Source organism: Labrus mixtus, chromosome 15 (genome assembly GCF_963584025.1).
Source record: "Labrus mixtus chromosome 15, fLabMix1.1, whole genome shotgun sequence".
NCBI lineage: Eukaryota > Metazoa > Chordata > Actinopteri > Labriformes > Labridae > Labrus > Labrus mixtus.
Window position 1 is genome coordinate 2,990,024 of NC_083626.1, and position 9,499 is coordinate 2,999,522.

Here is a 9,499-nt window from a genome sequence, read left to right on the forward strand (position 1 = left end):
CAGGCCATGAGAAGAGAACACTGACAATACTCTTCTGATTATTATTTCAAATTGTAATATTTAATCAAATCTGTATCAGTGTCATTTCCATACCTTTCCAAGACTATCAGTTAACTGCTTTAACTCCTATGTTTTGCATTTTTTCTGATTGTCCCACTTTGTTTAAACTGATCCCCGATAATTTCACGTAATCAAGATCTATTACCCAAACATACACCTTTCAGCATTTTTTAAGTCCACCACATTTAGCTAGAAACCTTAATAGCAGGCGAATAAAATAGATTTGATTGGAAATTTAACACTTCTTGTAGTTTTTCTCTATAATATAAGAAGTTACATTTTGGTTTTGTGATTAATAACCATTACTTTAGGGGGGCCAACAAGTCAGAGGCACATTAACGGCCCAACACCACTTACATTAAGAAACACTTGCAGAAAGGTAAAAAACAAATGCAACGACCGAAACACGCTGCAAATGAAATAAATCTTCTGTAAAAAGTAAAAACAACTGCGTTAACTTCAATTGGCTGCAAACATAATAACAAGACAAAGTAAATAAAAAAAAACACATAATCGAAAGCAACTGCAAAAAGTCAAATGATTTAAATCCAGTCTCGTACACACCTAGGCCTGTAGGGGTGTTCAATGAAACAGTTTATTATTAAACAGAGACAATGAGGGAGACAAGGAAGTCAATGTATTGCTCAGATAGACAAGTTGGATAGTTTGAAGACAGACTGCTATGGGAAAAAATGACAATAACTAGAGGATTTGAGGGGGTGTTCAGTCCTGGAGTTAGAGCTGGCTAATACCCAGAGGTGGCCACACATGTGCTATTTCTATCATTTTATTATCTAAGTCATCAAAACTTAATCCTCCAACTGAGACCAATAACATATTTTATAGCCCTGATGGTGAACAAAGACGGACAAGGTTCTGCAGAATGTTACACAGCTCTTACAGACAAGTGCCAGTCTGTAAAAATACACTCATCCTTAGCATCTCCAATATATCATCTGTGGTGGCGGAATAACTTATAATTTAAAGGTGCTGTTAGAGTGTGATAGAGATCACAGAGGAATAGAGAGTTTGCACAGATTTGAGATTTATGACTCTAACTCTTCCTTCAACAAACTTGAAACAAGAGAAGAGCCCCCCCGGGGCGAAAACATTAAAAAAAAAATGCCAGTTTAATTCCTCTTGCAACTGCAAGAAACGCTCCAAAAACAGGTTAAAACCTGGAGCCTAGAGTTGCTGGAGGTGATTTGTGGTGATGTCATCAAGCTAAAATAGCTTCTCATTAGCACCTCTGAAGCAGGTCGTATGAATAATTGTCACCAAAGATTTACAATCCAATTAGAGAGTGTCTGGGTGTGGAACAAATTACTCACCTTTGAGGGAAACACATCAATGAAAAAAACCAAATAGGCTTTTTGGGGAGCAATTTCTGTGCTTTGGGCTGATTGATGCTGTAGTGGATGTGTTTTTTTTGTTTGGGATGGGATATATACAAAGATCCCTCACCATGTTGGGTGCCTTGTCAACAAAACATGGCAAGTGAGTCGATCTGCAAGTTTTTCTTGACATCAGACATTTTGTTTAAGTGATTTATATCCGAGACCAGTGCCAAAACAAGGATCCCAGTGTTGACACTTTTGTGAACATGCGTACACACATGCAAAAGCATTTTCAGGGAATGACTAATTAACCAGCAAGCACTTTCCAGCTTTGCCTCAAGTTTTAATCCCCGCATTTGCATGACTAAATATAGATCAGCCCTCACACATCCACACTGGAATTCGACTCTAAGAACATAAAGGCTTGTTTCGACTAAATGTTGATTAAACATGCATGAGCTCACTCCTCCTCTGTCTCAGTGGTCCTCCTCTAACACACTACCTGCATATGATACATTGAGACACTATGCACAACTACTTCAGTTTTTATATGCTTGTTAGAGCCAAGCCACTATGTTTTCCAAAGAGTGATTCAATTGCCTGCAAATGGGCTGCTCCAAGAGTTCCGTTGCTAGGTTTAAGGAGAGAGCTCACAGACGCGGAACGGATGCAATAACGGGAGAGTTGCTGGCTGATAGAATAGCTTTATCACACACTATGCCCTGTTGAGCTATGCACTTCTATTTTGCTGGTATTTTCACACAAACAAACCCCTACATCAGACAAAAGCACCCTGTAGGGATATCAGTTTATTTAGGGAAAGTTTTGTTAGACTACGCAAACTGCTTTAACCTCATGTCCACTCATATTAGATGCAGCATTAGAGGATCTCTTGGTAATCAAGATATATTTTTCAAATTATCTTCAGAAACAAGAGTTTTGCATGTAGGCCTCATGCAAAATGTTGCTTGAGGGTTCCTGCTTTGTGCCACCATAGTAGAGGATTCTTCCATCTTTGTTGATATGGTAGCATGTGTTTACATTTTGAATTTAGGTCTTGTGTTTTTATGGTTGACACAGTCTGCTCTGCCAAATAGGTCATGTTATCAACATGTTGTGTTTTTTAGTAAATTGTCTTCTGTTCCTGTTTGTTTTGGTGGTTTTTCACTCTCCCTTGTCTCTGTTACATTTATGTAAGATATAACCTACATATAATGTTTTAAGCATACAAATGTACAACTGCACAAAACATCCTTAAGTGAGTGAAATATGTTGAATAAAACATAATCTGATTTAAAATGTCTCTTATCTTTTTATCCCTTACTTGATCTGTGTCCCTTTACGATCATTGTTAATTGTTGTGAACGGTCGGATGCGCGAGTCGCTTTAAATGTTGAGGCCACAAGGAATTGTGGGGCGGCATATCTCATCTCCTTTCATAAAGGATGGTCCAGTGTATCCTATGCTAAAGGAGGTTATAAAGGAAGCATTGACCCACCTTTCCTTAGCTTTTAGAGAATTCGAATGGCTCTTATCATGGCCGCCACTTAAATACTTCCGGGGTTAAGGTAAAGTGGATAGTGAAAGGAGATAGGAGGGACAATTCGAACGCACCCTCTGTCATTTCAGATCCTGCTCCTTGTGTGTCAGCCCCGCCCTGATTACCCACACCTGTGTCTCGTTATACACTGATTGGCTGTGCGTTTAACCCCAGTGTGTGCTCCCTCATGTTGCCTGTTTGTAGCGTTTCCCTCTTCATAGCAGTTTTTTCTTCCACACACACTTAGTTCTCACAAACATCTTGGTCCACATGAAAACCCAAAACGCACTGTTAGGGCTATCATGAGCACGCCAAGTCAAAAACAATATCCTTGACACGCTAAAATGGTCTTACCATTCCTCTGCAATGACCACTTAAAGTTCTCCATTCAGAGAGACTGTGTGTGTATTGTGTTAGCATGTTAAAAGTCCAGTTAGCAATGTTAACACCAGCACTGTTTGGTTACGTCTGCCATCGCACTAAACTCATGTAAACAAAAGTGACAGCCTCGCACTATCATGACAAACAGGGGAGAAAATTGGTGATATTTCCCCGTCTACACATAAACCTTAAACAGAGTTTCTGAAAATCATCTCCCTGGAAGGAGTTTTCCAAAAGGTGCGTTTTCAGTTCCCTAAAACATGTATGTGTACGAAAGGTCAAAACACACAGAAAACCCTCTGTTTTCAGAGGCATTAGTGTGTATGATACACTATCTGCCGGGTTTTTTCACCCAGCCTTTAGCCGACTCCTCTGGATTTGTTTGCCGACTCCTTTTTCCCTTGCTGTGTACCAAATATTGGACTTCATTAAATATTTAACCATTTTGAACGCTCCCTCTGAGTCTGTGTGTGAATCAATAGTGTGCTTATCTTTGTGTCAATGGTTAGGATGAGAATACAGAAAAACTTCAACTTCAATGTTCATCTTTGTAAACTACTTTCACTCTAAAATATTGTAACAAATGTATATCTCAAAATTGTGTGGCATAAAAGTAGTTTAGAATGATCAAATAACTACAACTTGCTAATATAAAAATATAAATAGACTTTATAAAAGGGCAGCGACTTCTCAGCATTTTTTTAAAAAGGTGCAGGGTGACAACTAAAAATACATTAAAGCAATCTTAATATGGAACCAAAAAACCCCACTACACTGCCCTTTGTTTGAACACAGTTAACACATGGACAGGTGCCTAGTTTAAGTCACAGTATAGTAGAAAAGACTAGGGCTGTCAAAAGACAAATTTTTTTTTATCATGATTAATCACTAAATCTCAATAGTTAATTGCGATGAATCACATTTTTGATTGCATGTTTAAAATTCCATTATTTCGTATTGAAAAATATAAACAATTAGGCTTTTATTTTTAATTATGTTGACTGTCTCAAACGTGGAACACTTCACTTGCTGTTTGAATTCTACCCAGCTTTTATTTTGAATTAAAGTAAGGACCTTTTGGTTGATCGAAGGTCATGACATTAACTTAACCTCGGAAAATTAACTTGTCATGACTCAAAAACTAAAAGAAAACAGCAAAAAGGAACGATAGAAAAAGTGAAATGTTAGATAGGGTGAGGTGGTTATTACTTTTGACACGTCAGCTGAACTGTCTATTTTTAAAGTTCAAAGACACAGCAGTGTCGTTCTTTTCTATCACTGTGACTACAGGGAGACAATGCGGAGGCTTATCCACGCTTATTACAAAAAATGAATGCTTTAATTTCAGACCTTAATTAATCACGAGTAACTAGTTAATGCAGACAGACAGAAAAATGTATGGTTATACCTGTTGTTTCCACATAATATCATACAGTACTCTGATTCTTTATTTTTCATAGTAAGCGCAACAGCTTGAACCAAAACTGCACTGACTGTGTTACGCACACTGAATTACGACAATGTGGCTTCCATAAGAAAGGTGTTTTTATTTACAGCATTCGTAACTGCAAACAGAACAGAAAGACAGTCTTGTATGAGAATCGGCATATAGTGCTGCTTTGCAGACTGTCTGATGCGATACAACTGTGCTTACTTCCTGCAATACACAGGGAACAGCTACAAATGACTGACTAAACAATATAACTTTGCTATCAGTCTCCAAACATAACAAACACTTGACAGCAAATATTAAATGTATAGTTTTGTCTTCACAAATAACTATTTCTGTGAACCAACAATGCATATGATATCTTACAAACATTAAACCTGTGTACGAATCCTGCTTAACATAGCTAGCGCGCTTGACGTGTCAAAGGAGGCTACTGATGCTAGCACTAGTTAGCTTTCCTGTTATTTGACATAAACAACATTTCTAACATGCAAACATTACTAAACACATGAAGATGTACTTAAACTAAATGTTTTCGCTGCTTGTGTACTTATCTCTCACCTGCAAACAGAACAGAAAGACAGTCTTGTATGAGAATCGGCATATAGTTCTGCTTTGCAGACTGTCTGATGCGATACAACTGTGCTTACTTCCTGCAATACACAGGGAACAGCGCCAGTTGTTGACATATCAATGCTGCTACTGACACCTACTGGCCACAATGAATATTGCCCTGCAGGTACTTACAGCCTAAGCAGGTGAATCCCTCCTATTTTAAGTCACACAAATCATCTTAATGACATTTAACCAGAAAAATAATAGTGGGGGGCACCAATGTAATAATATAACTGATAACCAATAATCACAGGCACAGTCTTAGCTACTAAAATACCCAGGGTGCCACAACTGCTTAGTTGTCCCTGACACACACCCAACTGCGCCTGTTGTCCCACCACAGTCAGGTTCACTTATTATCACGTTGAGTCACCAAAATACCAAAAGAGCACAGGCATGGACAAAAATGGAACGGTTTATCTGACAAGAATGGCACATATTTCTGAATTTGCAGTAGCATCATACTAAAAAAGCAAACCCTTTAGGTCTATATGTGCACACAATATAGTTTTAATACACTATTTAGTCAGTTGGGCCTGAATGGTTGAAATGCATGTGTGTGGCCCTGAAGCCTGCCAGGTAGATGTCCAAGTATGAAATAAAATGTATACGGGGTGAAGCTACAGGAGATTCATGCATTCCACTGTAACTTCAGGCAGGAGGTGTAACAGTGTTATGAGACCAGATTTTACACTCTGAAGCTGAAACTAGTTCCCTTTAATTTCACACCACAATTTTGTTACACTCCAACAACAGCAGATTTTGAATTTGCTGCAGTTCCAATAAATGTCTCTGACTGGCTTATGGCCAAAGCAATGGATCCAAGGCTCATTGGCCTTAAGTAGTTTTTAGAGCTTGCCACAGTAACAGGCAAAAACGGGGATGAAGTAAGCAGACATTCACAACATAAACGTATTAAATCCTTACATTGTAAAGGATATGGTGTTTTTATGGTAGTTAAAATTGAGGATATCATTGAGGGAAACGTTTACAAAGATGCCAAATAACAAGGAAAGGCACTTCTGGAGCTGGTCGCTCTGCAAAATGTGAGACATTATCCAACAGCCAAGTCATCAGTGGAACTGCAGAAAGGGTGCCGTTTTCAAGATGGTCACGGTGCAAGGATGTTTGTCATTAGTCAATAAGCAATAAGCCTTGTCTCCAAAGTCAATGGTGGGCCAATATGGTGGTTAGAGGGTGATCCATGTCACCTGCTTGAACAGATTCTGCTATGGTGTGTTGTATTAATGTGACAATACAACACATCTTCATTTTTTAAAATTTCTTTTACACAAAGAAGATAACCATTTTGATCTTGCAGAAATACATCTTTACTGCGTGTAACCTTTTGACAATTCCATTGTCAATCTAACATTTTCATAAACGAGCAACATAGTTTAGCTAGTTGAGCAGTAGTGACACCCGGGGAAGTAACCACCTCCTGGTATTGGTATTGATTTTTCTCCCTGGAAATGTTAAATGTATTGGAAAAGGTTCAAGAGTGGCAGCAGAGGCAGCAGAGGCAGTTGGTCCTGAGGCAATATTGTTTTCTCTCTCTCTCTCTCTGAGCATGCTCCCTCACCCTCTCACCCACACACTTTATTCTCTCCCTTTAAGTGAACACAGATTGGCTTAAGAACAGCCCAGATCCGCCTCTCTTCTCATCCATCTTCGTTGCTGATGTCCCACTTCTCAGCTAACTTTGATTAAGTCCTCTCAGCCCAATAGTTCTTAATGGCCACACTGCTAGGTAAAGGGGGAATTGGGGGAGGGGGTCGTCTGACTGAGAGAGCTCCTGCTAGACTTCCTGTCTACCATCTGGGACTTGTTTTCTTTAAGCTGATGGAAGATGACTTTTCTCTCTTTGGCTGAGTTCTCTTTCAACTAGGCAGATGAAGATCAAAGAGGCAGAAGTGACAGAGGGAGTGAAAATCATTTTTTGGATTTTTTACTTAGAAGCCTTTATACAGTCCTGTGCTTACTTTATACACACTTCTTTCATAGTCTCTCTCATTATTTAAACAGACAGGTGGGGTTAACTGATTTTCCATTGATATGATTATTTCACCATTTTTATTCATGGAGATCCACGAATAAAAATTGGAATTTTGAACATATATGAAAGCAGATACACAGGCGAAAACTGTAAAAGATGCACAGATGAACATGATAGATTTTCAAAATAAAATAAAAATACCCTTGACAATTTAACTCTACTAGACATTTATTTCATTTAACATTTTAAAGATATTGGGCGAGGGGGGCTTATGCCTTGACAGGCAGTGGATACAGTTGGAAACATTGATGGTGAGTGGGGAATGATGGGGAAAGGAGAACCGAACAGAGTTGAACGGGAAGGAGGACGAAGGAGCCTCTTTACATGGGTCGCACAACATATTAACTGCTAGCCTACCCGTCAACACACTTTTATTTAAAAAAAAAAAAAACACAGTTCCCCCCTTTTCACATCACAGGGTTCCAAGAGATCAAAACTTTGATGTTAGTTTTAAAGCAACTCTACGGAACTTTCATTTTGTGTTGATTTGGCGACCTCTGTGGTCAAAGCAGTATGCCGTATCTCTTTGTTGTTCTTGTCCTATAAATGTATAAGTAGCATTCTGTAAAAGAAAGACTCCCATTGTATTACCCACCAAATCTTTTTACTGGAAAATGTTAACAAAGGCACCTCCAGTCTGTATGCTGGGAATAACTTTCCACGTGGTATATGCTCAAAAATATCAGAATAGAAAAAGTCGCTCCTTTAGTCGATGGTCTCATATGCTGTTGGAGGTCATATAATGGTATCAGGATTCATTCAAACATACCCAAACTCATTCACCCTAATTTGATTATGTATTATGCTTTTGGACTGGTGATGTGTTTGATCGCCTTCACATGAGAATTAAATTAATTTGATACAGCATAATAAACCATTTCTCTGTTGGTCTACTGCATGTATTGGATTGGAACTATTTCACATCAAGGTCCATAAGGATATTAATTAGATCCATCTGACATATTTCCATCGACATGCTAATTGCCTGTAGGAACCAGATGAGATGGCACGCTTTGATTATAATCACAGATAAGTAGGAGATTTTCATATTTTGCAGACAGCATCCCGCCAGCTTGACATTTCAGCTGTTTTCAAGGGACTGTCCTGTTTATGATCAATACAGAGGCAACCCTGCTGAGACCCATGTGCTCAGAAATCATTTTTCTGTAAGTCTTGAGCACTGTCCTCTTTTTAGGATCCCAGTTGCCTCAGGGTAAGCGCTTTTCCTGTTGTTGGGGTAGAAATTCCTCAGTATTCAAGGGGACAACCTGAGATTCCTCAAGCATCTGTGGTGAAAAAGTCTCCTCCTTCATATTCTCACCACAGAGTCAGTATGCAATGCCAGGGTCTTTGATGGCTCTGTGTGATGTGGTATATATGCCCTTTACCTATCTGACACTGCCATTAGAGATTCAGTCAATCAATCAATCATCAATCAACTCTATTTGTATAGCGCCAATGCATAACAAATGTTATCTTAACACAGTTTGGAAAAGACCAGGGAAAATATCTTACTCTTTGTTTTATTATTTACAAAGACACACCATAGATCCATCTTGAGCACAGCACTAAGCAACATTTAGCAAATGAAAAACTGCCTTTAAACAGGCAGAAACCTTGAACAGAACCAGACTGTTGTTGGACAGCCACCTGTCGAAACTGTGTTGGTGTTGAAAAGTGGGAAAGAGGAGGATGCAGAAAGAAAGAGACATATAGAGCCAACCATTGTGACAATATCCCTGTTAGTGGGATAGATTTACAGTATCTAGCTGTCAGTTACAATGGTAAAGGTATGTGTAGTATTAGCAGTAACAGCTAAGTAACAGTCCAGATCAAACAACACACCATCATTGGCCTTGTGGATCAGTTTGTTGAGTCTGCTGGTGTCCACCACCCTCGGTCTGCTGCTCCAGCATACAACAGCAAAAAGGATAGCACTGGACACTGAAGACTCATAGTACATCTTCAGCATCGTCCTACAGATGTTTAAAGACCTCAGCCTTTCAGGAAGTAGAGGTGGCACAGGCCCTTCTTTTGATGGCATCAGTGTTCTTGGCCTA

General features: G+C 39.0%; 1 long non-coding RNA gene across 1 annotated transcript; it reads left to right on the top strand.

The window, feature by feature from the left end:
- Nucleotides 1–3,176: 3,176 nt before the first annotated feature.
- Nucleotides 3,177–3,773, top strand: LOC132989795 (uncharacterized). Its single transcript, XR_009675941.1, has 2 exons — nt 3,177–3,555; nt 3,675–3,773. It is a non-coding gene; the product is annotated as an uncharacterized LOC132989795 (long non-coding RNA).
- The last annotated feature ends 5,726 nt before the right edge of the window (nt 3,774–9,499 follow it).